The 23985-nt window shown below is 43.3% G+C and overlaps 1 long non-coding RNA gene across 1 annotated transcript in view; it reads left to right on the top strand.

The window, feature by feature from the left end:
* The window catches only part of LOC116883939, a 331039-nt gene that overhangs the window by 160882 nt on the left and 146172 nt on the right, over nt 1–23985 (top strand). The window contains exon 2 of the long non-coding RNA XR_004385803.1: nt 7934–8014. This is a non-coding gene — a long non-coding RNA (uncharacterized LOC116883939). The remainder of the gene's footprint in view (nt 1–7933; nt 8015–23985) is intronic.

Raw genomic sequence — 23985 nt, 5'->3', positions numbered from 1 at the left:
GGAGAAAACTGATTCTTCCTTTCTCAGCAGCCATCAGTTATTTGTAACTCTTCCAGTAAAGCTGGGGCCCTGTAAGTTTCCTCCATCTACACTGGCAAATCAACCACAGACTTTAGTGCTCACATCTTATCTTGGCAGCCATATTATTGAGACCTCATAGGGGTAGCTACCCCATCATGTACAGAAGCCACAATCTCCCAGCAGATGTCCTGGTCTTCTGGCTTTTCTAATCTTTCCACCCCATTTCATGGTGTTCTCCTGGCCACAGTTGTAGGGATTATGATATACATGTATTGTTCTTTGCATTTTGAGCAATTTGTGGCTTTCTGCAATGGTCTCCATCTGCTGCGAAGAGATTATCTGACTGGGGTGAGAGCTGTACTATCTCCACAGGCATTTATCTAGGGATAAGTGTTTAGAATACAGTTAGAACTTAAACTGCTTTCAGAAAGTAGCTATAGACGGTTCTCTTCTAGGTTCTTTCACTTCCTAAATATGGATATTTTGCTAGATTTATAGTACCATGTTGAGGTTTGCTCTTTTGCTGTATTGCTAAATACTGTCTCTCAAGACCCAGTTACCCACAGGGATGAGAGAATCCACAGCAACAATCAAGTAATGCTATCTAGCATTGGTCCTAAAAGTTGAATAAAGATGCCAACAGCCTATTGCTTGGCAGAAAAGAAGTTCAGGTCATTGGTCTTGGAGTATAAGGAGAGACCATGGAGGGAGAGGAAGAGAACATGAAGAGAGGAGAAGATGCCATGGAGTAGGCGAGCCATGAAAACATGGGCATGAGGGCTGGTCAATAGAAATTAAGATTGGCCTAGATGGAATATAGCAAGTCATGTATTGGGGTTATTGGCAGGGAAATAGACATAACAGCATAGAGGGTAGATATCTGCCCAGCTTTAGCTTTTTTTAAAGGCTTATCATAAGTATAAAAGTTTTATGTCTTTTATCTGGGAACTGAATGATCAAAGGTGGGGTCAAAATCCCCCCCAATTGAGATTAAGTTTTTACTGCAACAATATCAGATATAATTTCTGTCCTATTAAGTGGACAGTTTAATTAGTTGTTCGTTATACCCAATACAGGAATGCCACTACTAGACCTCTGGAAACAACTATGTCCTTCAAGCGATGAATGGAAATAGGACTCAGAAGAATCTAGCTTGCACTGACCTGAAAGCCTCTTCCTTGAGAATTTGCTCTCATGGTACCAGAAATGGTGCAAATGGAAAAACAAAGTTCTATTCAGCTGCGATGCTTGTGAAACAGCAATCATAGGCCCAGAGGTTCAATAGTGCCACTTACATCTCAGGCACTGATCGACAGCTACCTGACTGGACTAAAGCCTGCTCTTCGAATCTTGTTATTTGAGAGAATGAGGAATCTCTGTTCTCATGCAAGCCCAGTAGGTTAAAAGTACCACTTACCCTTGAGGGTGTCTTTTCTCTGAACCTGTGGCTCTGACTTGACCTTACCTTACACTTCCCCTAGATTTGCAATGAAGGTGACTTGGAGTTCCCTGATACCTCTCTCCCTTTTCTGCCTACTCATCTGGTATTCTTGACCCAGGTATACTCAGGACTTTGAATCCACATATCCAAAAGTCTCATGCCACTAACATGCTACAAAATTCTTGTCCTTAGTACAGTTCCAGGACACATTCCCACATCATTCCTTCTGACCATTGCCTGTGTGCTACTGTTGTCCTTTCTCTAGTTGTTGATGAAGACAGCTTTGGCATGAAGGATTGGAAGATCAGCTGACAAGTAGGCTGAAGAGAACCTCTACAAAGCTTGCCCTGCCCCGAGAGCCTGGTGACTCTCCATTCGTGTTGGCACTAGGCTTGAGGCTGTACAAAGAGTAAGAAAAATGGCTTTGCCTAAATCTCTGGCTCATCTATATAGTCCTTTGTACAGAGATGTTTTTCTCCAACTGTTACCAAACCAGCACTTTCCTGGCAGTCAGCTTGGCTCGAAATTCAGTGGCTAGATCTTTGTTTCATGTAAAGCTTGGCATTTTCTAACATCTGCAGCCTAACTATTAAGAAAACAAATAGCTGTCAATCCATTCGGGAAGAATATTTCTCAGTTCTTTTATGAGCTACCTCATAAAAGCTGTCTGTCCTTCCTGACAGTCTCCAGGCTCCCATGCCTCCTGTACTGCCAGGATCCTCCCGAAAGTTCTCTATTGGATGTAATTGCTAACCAGAAAAGAAAAGAAAAAAACCGGATCATTTGATAACCAAAGTTGAGGACATACTTTCTACTTTTTTTTCATACTTTTCTATGTATTTTTAAATAATATTTGAAAAAGTATATTCCCCATGAAAAAACTAGAGTGTCTTTTAATAAAATAGGCTTGTTCTAATGTCAATTTTCTGCCTGAATAAAAGTAAATGGATATTAAACACTGCTGCAGGTGCTGTTGTCATTGGAATTAAAGATTCTCTGCTGTAATAAATAATTTCATAAAAACACAAATTTATCTAAGCAATGGTAGCCCAGGTATTTTTTTTAAACTTTATTTTTATAGATATATTTTCAGTCCTGGGTACATACATTTGCAGTCAAATGTGTGAGCATGAAATGTTGATTTTTAGAATGAGTCTTGGATATTTTGAAAATGCAGTACAGCCACCTACCTGGTAAAAGTGGTCCAGTGTCTAAATGAGGAGTAGATGACTCTTCCGTGTGGGAAGATGGCATATGTCTTGGTTGAAAATTGAATCACATTCAGCACTACTGAATTGCTAATCACTTGAATAGCATCAGGCCCTCATGGAGGGAAGGATGGTGTCCTGTAAAATGGGCTCCAGACTCCAGTCAACTGATACGGTTCGAAGTGGGTGGCCTGATGGCACTTGCCCCTCCGACAGTTTATTTCTACTCTCTGAGCTTCACATTGATTGGCCAACATAAAAGGGAAGAATCACACGAGATTGGAGTTCTAAACTGCAACACTGCACACGCTGGCATGTTTCCCTCAGCCGGAAGGTAAATCACTTATTGCTACTAGAAATAAAGTCTGCTGCTTGCAAATGAGCCGCGGCTGCAATGCAGGGAGGCTGCATCCTGAGAGGCCGCTCACACAAGTTCACCTTCTCATGCTGACTTTTGCAGAGGAAGGAGGAAAGAATGCGAATTACGGTTGCGACATCAAATTATAATTAGCATATAGAGAAAGATAAACACGAGGGTCACAGTTAATACTCTATAAACAAGATGTGCAGCTGACACCGAGAATCTCAAATGGCCGATTTCATTATTTAAATGCCCGGAGAATATTTTCAGAGGTGCTGTTACCAGTAAATTTCTGGCTCTTTGATTTACTAGCCAAGCGCATTTTGCTGACGTTTTGTTGATACCTCGTCTCAAGTTTAAGGAATTGTTCCTGGGATGATTTTTCCCACTCCCTGTGGCCCGCTCCCTTCTCCACTCCCTCTCACATGCAGAGGAGAGGTGACCAAGGAGACAGCTAATGACTACATCCAAGTGCGAAAGAGATGCTGGAGGCAGAGGCATCTCCAGGCTGCTTCTGCTCTCCTCGTTTGCTGCTCTGGTTTGCCATGGAGACCGTAATGTCCTGGGGCTTGGGGATTGCGTTCCAAATTCCATCTTTTCATATCCTAAACCGTCTTAGCCTTAAAATATGGCCAATAAAAGTACAAATATTGAATTATACCTTAAAGGATGGCCTACTAGTGATACCGCTAAACACACCTCCTGCAAGAAACACCACGTTGGCAAACAACAAGCAGAGGCAGGAAACAGCAGCAGGTCTTGTTTACTGATTCCTGTGGACTACCCAAGGGCTGCACTTCATATGCACTGATTCATGTAGTTCCTATGATAAGATTTTGGTACGATTAGCGTCTGTACTTTATAAATGTGCATGCTTGAGCTCAGAGAAATAACTCAGTACCAGGGGACAACTAGGTCTCACACACACACACACACACACACACACACACACACACACACACACACACACAGAGAGAGAGAGAGAGAGAGAGAGAGAGAGAGAGAGAGACAGAGAGAGACAGAGAGAGAGACAGAGAGAGAGACAGAGAGAGAGACAGAGAGAGACAGAGAGAGAGAAACAGCTTTGGCTCAACATAAAGGCTCTTGACCACTCTCCTGTGCTGTGCCATCTATGCCTTTGGATAACTTGACTTGTGGCAGTTGTTCTAACTGACCTTAGAAGCCAATCTCTTTATCCTAGTGATAGAATGGAGAAAACCAATGAAGTGGAGTATGTGACTAACAAAGGTAGTGAAAGTCCTGGAATTTGAACCTAGATCCTTCTGGCCATCAAACCACATACATAATGTCACATCATATTTTCTGTAGAGTGGAGGACTTAAATGGAAATGACCATGGGGTTTTCATCTTTCCACTTACTGTCATTATCATTTCATGAAGTGCCAGGACTTGAACATCTACAGTACATTCGCTTGCACTATGGTTTAGAATATACATTCCAAATAAGTAACTACCCACATCTAGCTTCTTTGGCCCTCAGCTAATGACCAATAGTCCTCAGACTTTCCCCCCATCTCTCCTCCATGGCCCTTCAGTTTGTAGTCAATCAGAACCAGACTTTGCAGGGGAGCCTATCTTTTGTCCATCTTCCAGGTGGGCTTTGCAATAGGAAAATTGCTAACCTAAGATAGCTTTGTGAATCTAAATGTCCCCTCCAGCCCCGCTGGCAGTCTTGTCCTAGTGCTTGCTTCTTACTCAAGCCTGTGACAGAATGGCCACTTTGCTCTTTGGTCACTCAACCTCCAGCAGTACAGGTTGGCTTCCCTCCTTTCGACAGGACAGTCTGTTATCCTCAGTCTTTGCCTAAGAGTAACACAAACATCTTACCACCACTCTCTAGAGTTAATGCATGGATGACTCTCTGAATGTAGGAATTGACCTGTCAATCACTACTCGCTCTACAGGACTGCTTTTATTTCAAGTCTGTAACCATGGCCTCAGGCTGTTTTGGGGTTCAGGGAGTCTTATGAAACCTCAGCACTCAGTAACCTCTGCTAGCAGCACCAAGAACTAAGTGGTAGTGCATAACCATATGTCGTTTGCATTTGCTGCAGAAAATAGCAGGTGCTGCACACCACCAGTGCATCAGACTCTGTGCTACGGACCAGGCATACAAAACAGTGTTTCAGGTCATGTCCACAAACACCAGTAGCTTTGCTCTTCCCCACACAGCCATGTATCCGCTTTATTCAGCTTTCTGGGATGATGAGGTGAGCAAATGCTATTTTTATCATAAGTTGCATCTGCCCCTTAGAGGAAACCAACAAAGCACGCATTCCCCCTACCTGGAAGAGTTATTGTATCTGTGGTCATAAAGTATGGAAGCAGTGGCAGGAGGAAACTTGACCAGAAACGTAGATCTCCAAACTTGAGGAGAAACAAGAGTCATACAGGTGAAGGCAGGTACAAGGTAGAACGAGGCCTGTCATTGGACGAGAAGGAAGGATGGGAGGGAGAAAAGTTTGACAGAAGAGGAAGAGCGTGGAATGGGAGATGGCAGGGGAGACCACGGAGAGAACATGGAGGCTGACGTTACGATTCCACTCTGTGTATTTATAGGTTGTTATGAATGTTCTTAAGGGAACATTCTATGTTTCTATGGCTCAGTTTGCCTGGCTGTTTGCCATGAGCCACGCCCTGCTGTGTGTCCACCCTGACCTTTACCCATCCTGGTTGACTTTGACACTTTAAATCTCTCTGCCTTCTACTATTCTGTCTCAAGCCATCATGGGTTTGTCTGATAACCCACCTTTGAATGATTCCTCCCTTGTCTATTACATATTTTATATTTTCAAAGCAAAGGTATCATTTTCTTTTATTTGTATTTCAATTTCTCTCTCTGAGGCTGGAGACAAGCGTTCAAGTGACCACAATTCTGGCCCTGCCATCTGCTTGGCTCTAAAACCGTGGCTTCTCCACTCATTATTCCTAGACTTCAATTTCCTCACATTTTGGGAGAGGGTCTCCTCAAACTTTCTATATACCTTTAGCCTCCAATAATGCTATTATTTCTGTGTCTAAATCCATCCTCATCCATACTTCAGAATCTGTGCTCATGCATCCTTAGTCTGGAAGAATGCTGTACTTATCTGTGTAAGCACTTGAAATGTTTTGTTTAAAAACACCAGGCTCTGGACCTCAACTACAGCCTAGTAAATCTTTGGGTTAAGTATAGAAGTCTGAAAGGGTCTATAGTGAATTCCGTTGGGAAGACAGAAAGGAAGCAATAGTTCTCTTCACGGATGCTTCAGATTTTACTTACAGTGCCTCTACTGATCAGTACTACAAATAATATAACAGAAGGAATAGGGACAGCACACACACACACACACACACACACACACACACACACACACGTTATTATAAGCAAAGTACAGATGTAGTCTTCTTAAGTACAGAATGCAGTCTTCTCAAGCTTGACCGGCTGAGTTCTGTATTACTCAAGAGAAAGGGTGTTTGCATCCCACTTGGACCACTGTTTCAGTTTGTTTTACATTTCCACCCTTGAAACTGTACCTCCAATGTCATAAAGCACAGTTATGAAGTCTGGGGTCAGTATTGTTGAGTGGAACTCTCCCCTAAACATGAACTACACATATACCTGTTAGAACTTTTGCCTACAGTCTATCCACACACATCTTCTTTTTCCTCTTCTTCCATCTGCGTCTTCAGAAAGCATCCCATAGTGTGGAATTAGAATCTACACAATAGTGTGTTCGGTTTGATTATAAAAGTTTTTCTAGAAGTGCAGGCTGACAGGAACCGGATGTAGATCTCTCCTGAGAGACACAGCCAGAATACAGCAAATACATAGGCGAATGTCAGCAGCAAACCACTGAACTGAGATCAGGACCCCTGTTGAAGGAATCAGAGAAAGGACTGGAAGAGCTTGAAGGGCCTCGAGACCCCATATGAACAACAATGCCAAGCAACCAGAGCTTCCAGGGACTAAGCCACTACCCAAAGACTATACATGGACTGACCCTGGACTCTGACCTCATAGGTAGCAATGAATAGCCTAGTAAGAGCACCAGTGGAAGGGAAGCCCTTTCTCCTGCCAAGACTGAACCCCCAGTGAACGTGATTGTTGGGGGAGGGGGTAATGGGGGAGAATGGGGAGGGCAACACCCATGTAGAAGGGGAGGAGGAGGGGTTAGGGAGAGGTTGGCCCAGAACCGGGAAAGGAAATAACAATTGAAATGTAAATAAGAAATGCCCAAGTTAATAAAGATGGAGGAAAACAAAAACAAAAAAAAAGGCTTTTCCTCTATTCCAAAGAAAAGGAAAAAAAAATTGTAGCATAGAGAAACGAACGCTTGGGGCTGAGAGTGCCATGAAAATCTACAACTCTATCTGACAGCAGTCATGAAGATAGGTTCATAGAAGGTAGGTGATAGGTTAGGTTCAGGGGGGATGGGAACTGGTACTGAGGAACTGGTATCCGGGTCTTCAGTCGAGACAAGCACCACACTGCTAGTAAAAGATCTGATCCCATCGGTTTCTCTTAACTATAAAAATTCATCATTTTAGAAATGGAGCAAGGAAGTGTGGCACAATGGTCTCAAGGGTTTGCTTAGCAGTGGGTTCTGCCTTTTTCAGCATAATGTCACTGGCTGCTTTTCTTCAGCTAACAAACAGGATCATTTCCCACTGTAAGTGAAGCTGGACTTTCTAAACCCTTGACAGTATGTTTGCTGACAAGACGCAGTACCCACTACCCTTCTCCCAGAAGGATTAAAGTACCTAAAACTCCACCCAGGTGGCCATGGTCCATCTGATTGTTGACCTCAGTCTCCTGCAGGCTTTTCTATCTGCAGGAAGACGACTTACTCTCTGTGTTCTGATTACTATATATTTGACTATAATTTCTAATTCCTCTAGGTTTTCTCCCTTCAACCCTGTGTTTGACATCTTCTATCCATGAGCACAACTGTTTCCCGAGCAAGAAATACTGACTATGGGGTGAGTGAAACAAGTCGGTAATCAGCACATTTGTGTTTCCAGTGTATCTGCCTCGGTATCTTGAGAAGTTATTATATTTTGCTCTAAGTTTTTTATGATAATATTTACAGGTTTCACTTGCCCTATTTCTTTTGCTGTGTCAGATCTGCACAATTGTGTCTTTTAAAATCAAGTTAATTCTCTCTGATAGCCTTGGAATGAATGTTCACTTTCATAGATATAGCAAAAGATATAAATTGACACTCGGATATCAAAGAGGCTTTTCAAACCTTTCCTCTTAGTTAGCTGGCATCTGTTTTGTTATATATGGAATAAACTCGGGTTCATAAAAGATTCATCTTGTGATGTGGAGGCTCACGGTGGAGCGTTTATGGGCACAGCGAAAATCCTGACTTGCAGCCACATCAAGACATTGGTTTTCCACTGATTCTTGTCAGATTCCTGCAGAGGCACCATGGGAGCCAGATTGCCTGGGGCACACAGTTCAGCTGCTCCAATAGCTAGTGCGGAGAATTTACCAGGTAACACAGATGCACATTTTCACAGCAAAGGTGCCAGTGCCCTCTGCTTTTACATCACACTGGGAAGGCTCTAATTGAAGCTAAAAGACCCACTTAGCACATGACATTAAGATGCATTGAGGCAAGGGAAAGGGACATGCGTCCAGTGGTCTGTTCTCCACCCTACTTTATGTACGGAAGAACACCTATGTACCATAATGTCATTTAGACTGCACTGTCAAAGCAGCGGATACCATCAAACAGAGGTATTCTAACTCAAGGTTCAGTAAGTTCTTTCTTCTGGCTTGAAATGATCAGACTTCTTTTCTTGACCCATTGTATAATTTTATTGCCAGAGAGATTATAGGCCAGCATCTATAAGACTGGATCATTTGGTCAGTAAACAGTGAGCACACAATCAGGTCATGTGACAGGTTCTCACTAAACTTGGAGGAACCAACAAACATGTAGATGGTTCTGGTTTGTTGTAGCATTGAGAGAGTGTTTACCTAGCATGGGCCCTTGTATTTCCAAACAAAAATCAGAGAAGTATGTCCAATCATGATAAATATATTGGAGTCAAATAAATCCAAGAGCATAGACAAGTCACACAATAAAAAGGCGTTGTTTGAACGGGATATTCAGAGAAACTGGGAATATAGTATTAGGCAGGGAATGTACAGAACTAAGGGCTAGAAGAGCCATCTGTCTCAGAAAACCTGATGGGGGACTGGATCTAGCAGATGTAATGAGCAACAAGAGATTCTGGGACTACTTTGAAGGCAGAAGCCGCGAGAATGTTTTCCATGTTGAATGTGGGGTATTAGTGGAAAAGTGGTCAAAATGATTCTGCAGTCTTTGGTACACACATCTGAAGAATGGAGTCGTCACATGCTTAAACAAAGAATACATCAAACAAACAAAACCAAGACTACAGAGTGTAGAATTAGGAATTCTGTCTTAAAGCTATGGAAATATTTACTAAATATCCAAACTCAGAGATCAATCAGCAGTTTGATATTCAAGTCTGGAATTCAGAGGCATGGTCTTTAATGAAGACATAGAGAGAAGGCTTTGGCTCTTGGGCAGCATTCACAGCTGAGGCTAGATGAGGCCACAGTATGAACCAGTTCTCCAATGCCCACTTTCTTCTTTAAGAATTCTTTAATTGGAATGTAATAGATCTCACCCATTGATATTTTTAGGAATCTTGGAACATGGTTCATGTGTACAACACAGATTAAGTGCTTCTGCCATAGAGAATGAATGTGGCTAGAGAAAGCAGAAGTCATGAGCTAGAGTCCAGGGCATGCTAAAGGGTATGGAGATGAGTGATAACCAGACGAGAAAAAATCTACAGTAAGACAGGAAGAAATAGTGAGAAAAACGTCCTGAAATCCAGGTACAGCCTATAAAATAATGACAGAGTGATTAACTATATCAAATGTTACAAACAGAGCCAATGAATAAGAACTGAGAACCTATTACTTAGCCAAGTGATGTCCATTCTGGCTTTACAATAGCAGTATTGAGTGCTTTTATGAGATGGTGTGGGGCAGCGAAAGACACCCTGATTCCCAGTTGAGGAGGTTTGAAACCTTGGTGACACTGAAGGGATGGTAGGCGTTTCACGTAACTCTCAGGGAACCAGATCCACTAGCTGGCAGCCCTCCAATTTGTGACCATCAGTCACGTAAGGGCAACATCTAAAACCCCTTCACAGGTAGAGGACATGACCACAGGTCTCCATTATAATGAGATACCTAAAGACCTAGAGTCCTAGCCAATGAAAATTTCCCTTCCCAGACATTCCTCCCTGCAAAAGGTATTTAATCTCAGGCTCACTCTGAGAAGTGGGGTATGGTTTTACACATACACTTTCCACCATGACAATAAACAACGTCTTGAAAGCATGGAGTGCCTCTTTTTATTGGGAGCCACAGAGAAGGGCTTCACCTACAGATCCATCGTCTAATTTTCTACAGAAGGCCTCCCTGCACCCCCAGTGGCGCCCACCACCAAGTTCAAGCCTACTGCCATCCACCAAGGACTACTCCTCACCTCCCCCTTTTTCCCCCTTGACCCCAGGCTAGATCAGCCCTGTGGGCCCCCACTCTGTTCTCAGCTCTTTCACAGCATCTAGCGGCACCTGGATGCCCAAGAGCCTGAGAAACAGACAGTCCTGGCCTCCTTGCAGGCCCTGGGATCCCCGAGCCAGCTGCCCGGCTGCGGAGTGGGATAAGCACGGTCAAACTTCTCGTGTCCTGCCTTCTCCCATGTCCTGACCTGTGGCAGAGCAGACATGGGGCTTTTTCACCTGATCCTACAATGAAGTAGATTAAAGAGACTGGGAAGAGAGCTTAGTAGAAGTCTTGTTGAGCCAACTCTTTTGGTGTGTTTCTCACAAAAGCAAAGAGAACACAGTGGCCTAGCAGGAGCTGTGGTTAAGATCAGAGCCTTTAATTTTCAGGATTAAAATCCAGTACAGGAGGGACATAAATGACCGAGGGCAGAAGATTAGTTAATGATTCTACTGAGCACGTAAAGGGACCATGCGTGCAATGAAGTGTCACTTTAAGTGGGAGCATGGAGGAGAGAAGGCTTGGCATGGGCCAGTTGCAGGCAGGCGGATGACAGCACAGAGGCGCTAGAAGGCACTGGTTTGGGACTGCTTCCATTTTCTCTGGGAAGTGTAGAGTGTGGAAAGAGAAGATAGGAAGCAAGAAGGAGGAAGGAAGAAGTAGATACTCAGCAAATTATGTAACCCATGGCTATGGTATAGATGTTAATGACTTCCAAAAGCCCATAGGTAACAGAGATAGTCCCTAAGTTATACTATTGGGGCCTAATGCAGTCTTTAAGGGATAGGACCTAGTGAGAGGTTCTTAAATGATTTGAGACATGTTCCCTACAGGGGGATTGTGGGACCCTCATTTCTCTATTTCTTTCTTCTTCCTAGTTTGGGACAGACCAGTTTGGTCTGGCCCATACCCCATCACTACACTCTAGTATGCTCAACAGAGGCCAAAAGTCATGAAAGTCACCAGACCTTGGACTCAAATCTCTACAACCATGAAGTAAATAACTCCCTTTATGTCAGTTCTTTGAAACAGTATTGAGGTGTAGATTTAAAAAGCGGTGGAACCGGATCCTTCACGTTCTCACTCAGTGTGGATCCGTGCGCTCCAGCCCTTTCTCTGCCAGCTGCTTCCACACACTGTCCCCTTGGAGGGTAAAATCAAAGTTCTAGAAACGTGTAATTTAGCAAATAGATTTATATGTTAAATACTCAATCTGCAATATGTCCACACAATACATTCACTGCCAATTAATAAAGATTTAAACCCCCCACCTAGACAAGATAAAATTGACCTAGTCCACCTGGATCTGGGCCATCCCGCTCCGTTGTCTCCATCTTGATTTTTCTCTCTCCTCGTCCTCCTCCTTCCATCCTAGACTTTTCCCCGCCTACCCTTCCTTCTCATCCAATGATAGGCTACACCTTATCCTGGACCCGCCTTGCTGCATAATGACATCATCGTACACAATAGTGACTTGGAACTGACTAATACAGAGAATGAGCATGAGTAATTAAATGTCCAGCTAAGAGTCAGAAGTCAGAGCTTTGCTGTGAGACCAGCATCCATGTGGATGTGCCCCAGGCTACATTCAGCTGCGTTCCTATTGCTAAAGACCTGAACGGTAGGCATGAGCAAGGGTGAGTTCAAGGCTTTTCTGCCAAGTGAATAAATGAAGGAAAGTGGACGGTAGACCTGGAGTTAAAAGCAATGGCAACCATTTCATTTTAGCAATGAGCCTTACCACACATGCTAGCCAGGGGGAGCAAGAGAGTGGACCGGGCATACGGAGAGGTGGCAGCATTGCAGGGGAGGTCTGCAGAGGCTCACAGTGCTGAAGGTGCAGTTCCAGTCTTTGTTGTGGCAGGAAACAACTGTCTATTTTGATGCAAAGGAAGCATACTCATTACCAAAGGCTGACTGCACTTCCAATCTATTGAATTAAATTTTCACCCATTAAAATTAGTTAAGTTATGCAAAAAAAAAGAGCCATAGCTTTGAACATTAGTATGCATTCTTTCACTTACAATTATGAAATGAATAGAATAGTGTATAATCTACAAACAATTAGTGATCGCTAGACTACATCTCAGTAATCCTTCTCTTCTAAAAGAATACATTTCCAAAGGCAGAATTAAACCATCGCTCTTCTTTGCCATCCCAGTGGCTTGGGGAGAATGGTGACAGACAACATAATAAATGTCTCTGTCTATCTAGTAAATCATTTTAACTTTCCTAAATTGCTGGGAAGGGGTTCATTGCCTTTAAGGAAGTTTTCAAAATCTAATTGATCAAATTGCATTCCCCAAGACATATGCCAAAGCTACAAAGGACTTGACTTTGCGAAAAAGTCTACCTAGTTCACCTCAGACCTTCTGTGGGCAAATGGGGAGTTGCCACCCGGGAGGCCCTGACATTAGACCTCTCTTTCTAACAAGTTGAGTTTTTATTTGGGTGCGGGAGGAGGTGTTGTTTGTTTCCCCCTCTGCTCTCATCTTCCTTCGGTCTTATTATAATTTTTGGTGTAGTTAAGCAAAGCTGTAGGAAACCATGCAACCTTCTGCATCCATGCAGCAGGCGGGCCTGACAAAACCAAAGCCATGTGGAGTGTCATCATAGTAACAGCATGGCTGGTTTTAGAAGGCCTTGTAGTCAGTTAACTAAGCCAGAGTCAACTGCCTGACTGATTTATTGAGCTGTAGTCAATTAATTTGTTCTCTGTGCCTGGCTTCTAGTTTTCCATGAATTCTGCCTGGTGCCATTATTGACTGAAGTTCTCAGACACTGCTCTAGTTCCAGAAGCTGTCAGATTCACAAGGGTTGTTTTGTTTTGTTTTGCTCAGACAAACTCTACTGAACGCTGTTTGTCTGAGAAACGCTCCCTTTAGCAGTGCCGTCAAGGTTAAGTTCTACGATAAATTTCAAGGCAACAGAAAGCAAGTTGAAAAGCCTCTGGTTTTTAAATGGACTGAATTCCTCAGGCAAAATGTTTGTGTTTGTATCTGGTTCTGACTTGGGATGTTTGCAGCCTCTGTGTTCTTGCAGCTTCTGTCTCCCTGTCTCTGTGACCAGCACGTTTCAGATTAAGTTAAAAGCCCTCATTTCCCTTCCTAAAGCCCTGTGGCCAAGAGGAGACAAATTATTTTACTTTCAGATGAGATTAGTCTGAAGCCCAAAGGAGTGTCCTTTTGGCCAGGGGTGTAATTATGAAGCTAGTGCCAAACAGACTGCACTTAACCCTCTGCTTCTGTCAGGCTTAGTGGCAGCCCTGTGACCGGAACACGGTAAACTATGGCAAAGCAGAGCTACCAAAAGTCCTCAATGTTCCATATAATGCACTCCTGCAAATGTGAAAATCATATGCAGGAAAAGTAAAACATGAATATATATTACAGTGGCTCCCTGGTGCTGCAGAGAACAAAATTAAATCCCTGGTGCCATTTCGCCTATCTCTAGAGATAAAGCTTCAATGTTTCTGTGCATTTCTCATTTTTGCTCTTTTCTAATTAAATACTTTGGTGCTGATGTATGGTCCATGTAGACTAGAGATGTTATGTAGCAAAACTGTGTGTTGCTCGTCAGTGGTATCACAACTTTATTCTCTGCCTCTTCCCCTACTTCTCTAAGTCATCTCGAAAGGCAAGGTCATTTTCACATGCTTACACACACCTCCTACTGCAGGTGAATGTCCCGTTGGCATCCTGGTTTATACAACTTTTATTGACATATGCTCATCTGTTGATTGGTTGTCAACTGTCATAATAATTTGAAAAAAAAGAAAACCAAAATCTAAAATGCCATATTCACCACTCAAGGCAGCGCTCAACTCCACTCCTGGGACTCATCCCAGGTCAAGGCTCCTGCTAAGTGTCAGAGCTGAATTCTGCTGTTTTACTTTAGATTTAAGCATTTTATAAAGCCTGCTCTTTGTGAAGTATCATAGGGATGGGAAAATATCTTCAACTCCATATGTAAATGAGTTAAAGGATAAAACACTGTGACCAATGCCATAATTTGCCAATTAATTGGAAAACACTCCGTGAAACCTTTGGCAGAAGTGAGGAGACAGAGTGACTGATAATTCTGCTGGAAGCTGATATTTTTAGAATGGATTTCTCTAGAGGGATAAGCCCTGTCCCCTTTCCCTTCTGATGCATTTCTGCATTACAGGACTGGTTGCTTTAGTTCACATTTCAGTCTTTAAAATCACAAATAAAAGAACCAAAGTCATGTCAGATGTATTTCCTGAAGTATGATTGTTACAGGGGCCAACTAAATGACTCTAGCATACACCATGCACCAGTGTTTCCATATATGATGGGCCTCATGGATGACAACACTTTATGGGAGTCTAACGGAGTCAAAAAGTCACCACTGCCAGAGACATAGCAGACAGTGCTAATAACAGTGCTTTACACACATGTCTGATGATGCTTGTGTAAATAAACACATCATGCTACCAATAGTGTGTCAACGTTCAGTAGATATAAGTGTAATCCTCTTGTTGAAGAATTCACTGTAGATAAAACACAATGTTTGTCAGCACAAAGTTTGTACATGTGTGTTTAAAAGTCTCTTGCTACAATTAAGAAGCCATCTGGTAGCTTGACCCAGATATCAGGTGTATGTAAGTATATTACAGAATCTTTGCCCTGTGACAAATACCTTTGATGTCCGATCTCCCAGAATGTACTTTGGCTGGTACTGTGTCATTCTGTCCTCAACTATAGTCCTTGGGGGGTAGCTGGGAACACTCTGAATAGACATTACCTAGAGGCATAAGAGCTGAGCTCTAGGTCCAGTCTATGTCCCCAAAACTCTTGAACTGAGATCATGTGACTTAAGGGAAGAGCATGAGTCTAGATAAATGCTCAGAATAGTAGCTTACAAAGTTTGCATTGTATTGGATGAAAGGTAGGCTACAAGGGAGTTATTTTTGATGGACACATTGAAATTTGAAAAGTTTTTGCACCTAAACATTGTACAAATGAAAAAATGTCCATTGACTTTTGTAGTTGACTAAAGCCCATTTTTCCTAGATTGAAATTCTTACAACCCCCACATGTGCTTATCCTTCCCAATTTATTTTATCCCTGATAAAAGTGGAACCTTAAATCAATGACCTGTGTTAGCACATGCTTGTAGCTTGGGGTCACAGCCCATCACAGGCTTTGCTCTCAGTACTACCCTTGCTGTGAATTTCACAAGCATGCAGCCACATCTATCCACCATTGTCATTTTGTCCAGAGTAATTTCAATGTCATGAAAGTCTTATACCTCAGCTATATTCCTATCCTCCTTCCTAATAGCTGCTGGCAACCACAAATTTCTATTCTTTTGTATTTTTCAGGCTGCATGTAGTTGACATTATCTATTGTTTTACTACTGGATCTTGTCACTTGGTAGCGTGAATCCTTCATGTCTTTTCATAACTAGATACCACATTTCTTTTTTGTACAGACTAATATGCTTTTGTCTGAATATACCATAGCTTATCTACTTACCTGCCGATGGTCATCTAAGTTGCATCTAAAATAGCAATTATAATTAGGGCTAGGACCAACTTGTCATGCAGGTTTTTATATGGCTGAGGCTTTTCAACTCTTTTCTGAACACCAAGGAGTATTGCACCTAGATCATATGAAGAAAGTATGCTGACTTTGTAACAAGCAGCCAGACTCCCAAAATGGCTGCTGTTTTCACCTTCCACACACAAGCACAACAGCCCTTATTTCTCTGTCCTCACAGACACTATCGATATGGCTGACTGTGCCCTGCACTTTGTGTACTATTGTAGGCACATGATGCTGTCTCCTTGTCTAATGTGTGTCTCCCTGGTGACATGTGATATGGTTGACATTTCCTTTTACTCATTGCTCATTACTCTGAAGCCTCAGTGTGTTTTGGAGTTGTCCAGATATTTTGACTGTTGAGACATGCCCACAAGGCTTACGAGAAATTTATTATTAGTTTTTTGACTGTGGCTTGCCTTTCTCAACACAGCAAGCCAGCAAGGCATAGGCTCAGTTCATGTTCTCCTTGTATTTTCAACCAATTTAGCCTACAATCCACTGTCCGTTCAATAAACTCAAGAGCACAATTGTTTTTGAAGGTGGGGCGACCCGTCTTTCACCAATGTCCAAAGAAAAACAAAACTCAGCACTCTAACACAGAATCTTCTGCTTCTCCGATTATCTCACTAATTATCCTGTCACAGGCATTGCTGTGGAATTAGTGGAGTTATCCGCCTGGTCTCACCCTTCTCTGTGGTTTCAGGTAGTTCTTAGTGCATGGAGTATCCGTAGCCAGTGCTGTTTCTAGAACAATCCCTGCTCTCTCTTTGCAATTAGTTATAATCACCAGCACATATTCTCAACTCCTAGCCTGGACCCTTACCTGGGCAGGACAGTTGCTGTCCTCTCCTGTCCAGACCAGTTTGCTCCCAGCCATAGCTTGAATGGCTGCATTGTGAATTTCTCTCATCAAAGAAATTAAAGGTCCCCTCTCTGAGTTTTATAGACCACGGTGCACTTTAACTTTTTCAATAAAAATTTTAAGAGATACAAGGTGACATTTTGCTCTGCATATCGAGATGACTGTTGTGGTCCTGAGTGTCCTGTTTTCTCGGTCTCTCTGTGTACCTGTGGTAAGAACACTTTAAAGCTACACAGATAGTATCATTAACTATAGGAATCAGAGAACAGTGTGGTAAGAGCAGACAGATGGGGGAAAGAACACCACAGGGAATTCTGTCTGAGTTAAATGTTCAGTGTTCCCTTGTTCCTTGATTCCTGGCCTGTGAAACTCGAAGTCTTACTCCCAGTAGCGATATGCTCCCTCTAGAATTTACTCCTGTTGGTGCCTAGAACTTCCTTTGGCCAATGTCTTCCCCTTAGACAGCTAAGTGTACCTGGGGCCAGTGATGGAGCACGGGTTGGTGGGTGGGAGAGCCCCTACAGGGAAGGCCTCAGAAGGCTGCAATACAGGGAACACATGGGGACAAATGCCCTTCTCTACAGCCCTTTCACAGAGTTGACTTCTGTAAACCCAAGAGCTGCAGTTAGTCCTTATGGCTTCAGCATGTTGCCCTTAGGAAGTTCTGGATAAATACTCATGGATCTGAACTAGACAGAACCACTTACGGTTGGACCAGGGATATGAGGCATTGAACCAGTCATTGAGGAGAATTAAATCATTAATGATGGAATGATGGAGGCAAAAGGTGGACATAAGACTCATCACGCTTGCTTTTCTTCTCAACTCTGCCACTTCCCCGTTGGAAGCTGTGTGCTGACATAAGCACAATCAGTTCTAAACCCAGACCTTTTTCAGAACATCGACAGAAGAGCAAACGAGTCGGGATTACTAGATTATTTGTGGGACCAAAAGTGTCCAGTCACTACTTCACAGAAGTGACACGTTGCAGGTTCCTGGAACTGTACCTAGGTCTGTTTCCAGTGTGCCTCTGGCCTGGTGTTCTGGTTAAGTTCTTCGCAGCACTGCCCCCTGTTTAAGATCAGCCTATTCTTCAGCAATAGATTTCGCCTCACACCAGTGAGAATGGCTAAGATCAAAGACTCAGATGACAGCAAATGCTGGCGAGGATGTGGAGAAAGAGGAACACTCCTCCATTGTTGGTGGGAATGCAGACTGGTACAACCATTCTGGAAATCAGTCTGGAGGTTCCTCAGAAAATTGGACATTGAACTACCTGAGGACCCAGCTATACCTCTCTTGGGCATATACCCAAAAGATGCCCCAACATATAACAAAGACACGTGCTCCACTATGTTCATAGCAGCCTTCTTTATAATAGCCAGAAGCTGGAAAGAACCCAGATGCCCTTCAACAGAGGAATGGATACAGAAAATGTTGTACATCTACACAATGGAATATTACTCAGCTATCAAAAACAATGACTTTATGAAATTCATAGGCAAATGGATGGACCTGGAAAATATCAACCTGAGTGAGGTAACCCAATCACAGAAAAACACACATGGTATGCACTCATTGATAAGTGGCTATTAGCCCAAATGCTTGAATTACCCTAGATGCATAGAACACATGAAACTCAAGAAGGATGACCAAAATGCGAATGCTTCACTCCTTCTTTAAAAGGGGAACAAGAATACCCTTGGCAGGGAATAGGGAGGCAAAGTTTAAAATAGAGGCAGAAGGAACACCCATTCAGAGCCTGCCCATGTGGCCCCATACATATACAGCCACCCAATTAGATAAGATGGATGAAACAAAAAAGTGCAGGCCAACAGGAACGGATGTAGATCTCTCCTGAGAGACACAGCCAGAATACAGCAAATACAAGGCGAATGCCAGCAGCAAACCACTGAACTGAGAACAGGACACCGTTGAAGGAATCAGAGAAAAGAACTGGAAGAGCTTGAAGGGCTTGAGACCCCATATGAACAACAATGCCAACCAACCCAGAGCTTCCAGGGACTAAGCCACTACACAAAAGACTATACATGGACTGACTGGGCTCCAACCTCATAGGTAGCAATGAATAGCCTAGTAAGAGCACCAGTGGAAGGGGAAGTCCTTAGTCTTGCCAAGACTGAACTCCCAGTGAATGTGATTGTTGGGGAGAGGATGGGGAGGGGAACACCCATAGAGAAGGGGAGGAGGAGAGGTTAGGGGGATGTTGGCCCAGAAACCAGGAAAGGGAATAATAATCGAAATGTAAATAAGAAATACTCAAGTTAATAAAGATAAAAAACAATGACACTGTTCCGACCAACCTCCCTTGTACTCTGGCCGCTAGGCACCCCAAACTGTTTGCAGAAGACAAAATAGATAGCTTCACAGCTGGATCAGGAAACCCATTTTTCCTCGTGGAAACCCATTTTTTCCCCTAAATCTGCATGCCTTTGAAAGTCTGTTTTCCCATATGCATTCAGAAGGATTGTCACCCATGGGCACATAACCCCGACCTGAACAGCTTTTCAAAAGGAGAAAGGAAAAAGCTTTTCTTGAAAGACAAAAACTCTGTTTTAATGTTTTAAGTGTTGTGGGGCTACAGATGTGGCTGAGGCAGCCAGAGGCTGGAGTCCTTTCACTGGAGGACTTCTGACTGAGGGACCTGCTGGGCTTTGGAAAAAGCTATTCTTCCCTAACATTCTCACTAGGGTGCAGCAGAGAGAGGAGTTGCGTGAGTTCTCGCAGGTGTTATTTTTAACCTGGGAAAGCCAGGAAACGGCCTAAAATGAAGCCCAGCTGAACGGAGCCAAGTTCATTTCCAGGGTCATTTCACACAAATTCATTCTGGGAAGACAGAGGACTTGGTGATTAACACCCTTTTAGACTACAGGGTGGTAATGATCTTTATATTGAAAGCATTTTTATTCTTTTTGGTAAATATAGAAAACCATGTGGCTGATCATGCCAGTTTGATATGAGTAGCATAGATCAAATGATGTTGCTCATTCGCGGGGAGGTTCCCCCAAAATACTCTCCTATTAGTTTTCAGCTTTCTCCCCCTCTCCCTCTCCTCTCCCCTTCTCCCCTTCTCCCCCTAACTCTATCCTCCTCCCCCACCCTCCTCCTTCCCCTTCCCCTTCTCCTTCTCCTCCTCTTCCTCTCCCCCCCAACACACACTCAAACCCAGCAACAAAAAGATTATTTGGTATTTCTTCTCCCTAAAAATGTGACCTGATACAATATTAGTAGGTATTAAAATACTAGAAACTGAAAACCTATTTAAAAGTTGTAAACTCTCCGAAGGATATATAGGTAATATTTTAGTCACAGTGACCTTTGAAATCAAATTCTTCAACTGTTTTAGCTGTAGAGGGTGTATTTTTCCATGTGATGTGTCTATAAAAAGAGAAAGAGAGGGGGGATATGTTCTATGGAGGTGTGGTGAGGTATGGGGGAAGCAGATGCCTCGGCCAGCCCATGCTGAGTCATCCCTTCCCCTGAGGCACCAGTCACTAGAGTATAGAGGAGAGTTTATTCAGGACATGGGGAGGTGAGTTAAGAGGGTAGTAGGGGCACAGAGATGGGGGGAGAGGGGTAGAGGGGAGAGGAGAGGGAGGGAGAGGAGGGGGGAAGGGAGAGGGGAAGGGAGAGGGAGGGGGAGGGGGAGGGAGGGGTGCGGGGAAGGGAGGAAGCCGGGGGGAAAGGGAGGGCGGGGGGGGAGGGGGGGGGAGGGGGGGGAGAGGGGAGGGGAAACAGGAGAGAAGGGAGAAAGGGGGAAGACAGCAAGAGAACAAGAAAGTGAGGAGTGGGCAAGCAGCCCCTTTTATAGTGTCAGGCATACCTGGCTGTTGCCTGATAACTGTGGGGTTAGACAGAATGCTAAGACCGTTCCTTGTCCTGTGAGTCTAGCCACAGCATAAGATATTTGAGGACCTAAAATTAAATTGCTTCTGGGATATGGGCAAGAGGCTCAATGGTTGAGAACACTTGTTGATCTTTCAGAGGACCCCAGTTCGGTTTCTAACTCTCATCTTGGGCGGTTCACAGCTACCTGTCAATCCAGCTCCAAGGAATCCAACACCCTCCCCTGGCTTCTGAGGCCACCTATACTCATATGAGCATCTCCACACCGAGACACACATTCAAACACATACCCATAATTAAAAACAATTTAAATGCTTTTAGCCGTAGCGTCACGTTCAAGTCTGTTATATAACATGCCACAGTACTTCCATACAGATTGTGCAGATCCCTACACACTTCTCTGACCATCCTGAGAGCTCTACACTACCTGGTGCTAATGTCCATGGTATGCAAATGCACTGTATCGTGAAGGAAATAGTGTCAAGAAAGGTCTCAGTGTGTTCGGTACAGACTCAAGGTGGCTTTAAACTATTTTTGATCAACTGTTGATTTAATTCACTGATAGAGAACATGTAAATGTGGAGAGTCAACTACATTAGGCAGGGGAATAGACTAAGAGTCCGGATTCCTAAATTCGAAGGTTCTGCTCTGTGATTTCTTTTTACCCTGAGGATGCCCACTGACCCTCAGAACTTCATTTTTTTTTGTCACTTTAGAAAAAAAATAGAAACATAACAGTATCCTATAGTTTGACTGTGTGGTTGTGTGCAATAAGCATGTCGAAGTATTTCTAACAGACTTAAAGAACTGTGTAGGTTATGTTTCAGTTTTAAAAAGGACCCATCAGTATGTTTCACAGAGGCACCGTACGGTGCGGTAGGAGGGGTGCCTCTGCAGGTCTATGCTGAGGCATCCCTTCCCTGTGAGGTACCAGCCAGAAGATGGATATCGTATGGAACAGAGTTTATTTAGAACATGGGGAAGTGGATATAGGGAGAGACAGAGACAGAGAGAGGGAGAGGTGAGGGGGAGGGCAGGGGGGGGGGAGGGGGAGGAGAGGGAGGGAGGGGAGGGGGGGATGGGAAGGCAGCAATCCAGGAACACGTGGAGAGAAGGGAGGAGGGAGAAGGGGAGAAAGGAAGAAAGGGGTCAGAGGAGAAGGGACAGAGAGAGTAAGAGATTGAGGAGGGGGCGAACAGCCCCTTTTATAGTAATCCAGGCATTACTGTGGGGCAGAGCCTAGAAGGAATGCTAGTATAAGTATCTTATGTTTAAGACAAAATGTAAATACAGGAAAATATGTAATAGACATGTTAAAGGAAGTTTGTTCCTAAACTCTAAATCACACTTTTTGGAAAATGTTCCATTAGTGATGTTTTTACAGCAAAGGGTTGTAAAAATATAAGAGAAAGGGAAAGAGGAAGAAACATAGGCTGCAGGCAGCCATAAAGTTGAGGCAGAATATGTGTAGACAGACTAAGTGTCCCCTGTGTGACCTGGGGAGTCAAGATCCACAAGCACAGAGGGAAAAGCAGAGCCCATCTTGGAATACAAACCCAATTCTGAAATGCTTTTATTGGCAATAATCAGTCTATAAATGCCACTCATTTGTATTTAGCTTTTTAACTCTGTGTTTTCTCAGTTGTTGTTGCTTTGTTTTTTCAATAAAACTCTAACTTTGGGGCATTTAATTCAACTGCCCAGTGAATGAAATGGAAGGTAAAACTAACTGAGAAATACTGTCTATGGCTTAATTAACTTTTGGAAAGTCTGGGGGGAAAAAAAGCAATACCGAGTTATTGACCAGTGTATTTTGTAGATCTCTTATAAACGATTATATATATATATATATATATATATATATATATATATATATGCTGTCTTCAGGCACATCAGAAGAGGGCATCAGAGCCCTTTACAGAGGGTTGTGAGCCACCATGTGGTTGCTGGGATTTGAACTCAGGACCTCTGGAAGAACAGTCAGTGCTCTTAACCACTGATCCATCTCTCCAGTCTGTTATAGATTTCTTATATGACAATTTTCTTTGTGATTTCATGTCATCATGACTTGTGGTGATGTGCATGTGAAATGTTCCCCCATGGTGTCTGGTATTTAAATACTTAGTCTGAGTTGGTGGCCTCGCTTGAGGAGGTCATGGAAACTTTAGGAGGTATAGCTTCCCTGGAGGAAGTATGACACTATAGGAGGCTTTGAAGGTTTATAGTCTCCTCCCATTTCTAGTTCACTCTTGCTGTTTTATGTTTGTGGTTGAGCTCCATGCTTATACTGCCTGCTAAATACCTCTCTTACCATTGTGGACTCTCCCTCTAGAGTCATAAGCCAACATCAATTCTGTCTTCTGCAAGTTGCTTTATCCCAGCAAGAGACAAGTAACTGATATGAGTCTCATACATTTTGGGGGGTACAATTTGGGGAATTTTCTTCATAAGAGGAGTATTTTCTATATATGGAAATCAATTCACTAACTCTTATTTTTTAGCAGAAAAAAACCAACAACAACAAAAACCAAACAAACAAAACAGAATACAACCAGGTTTTGGACTATTTGGGGAACTTTCTAAACATTGACAACTCTGTCTGTTGGGTTATCTAAGCTAGATGCAGGGAGCCCACCTCCCCCATTGAGGTTTTCAGTGCTGCTATGTATTGTAATGCTAAATAAATACTATCCCCCAAGATCTGGTTACCCCCAACAAGGAGATCCTCAGAGAAGAGGATATTCTCACATACACCAACTGCTTCTATGTGACCTTGTTCTTTAATTTAAAACCGTTGGTTAAATAAAGATACCAACAGAAGAGAGGTAGGTAGGGCTTTGTTTCCTGGGCTCTAGGTCTGAGGCGGAGACCCTGAGGAGGGGAGATGAGAGGAGAAGAGGGAGGGGAGGGAAGGAAGGGAGGGAGGAAGGGAGGGGAGGGAGGGAGGAGGGGGAGGAGGGAGAGAGAGAAGAGAAGAGAGGAGAAGAGAAGAGAAGAAAAGAAAGAAAAGAAAGAGAGAAAGACTCTGTGGGATAAGGGGATTGTGAGCACTTGGCTATGAGAGCTGGCCAGCTGGAGTAGGAGTGGCCCA

The sequence above is a fragment of the Rattus rattus genome, chromosome 14 (genome assembly GCF_011064425.1).
Source record: "Rattus rattus isolate New Zealand chromosome 14, Rrattus_CSIRO_v1, whole genome shotgun sequence".
NCBI lineage: Eukaryota > Metazoa > Chordata > Mammalia > Rodentia > Muridae > Rattus > Rattus rattus.
The sequence above is the reverse complement of the archived record's forward strand: the minus strand, read 5'-3'. Positions and strand labels throughout refer to the sequence as shown.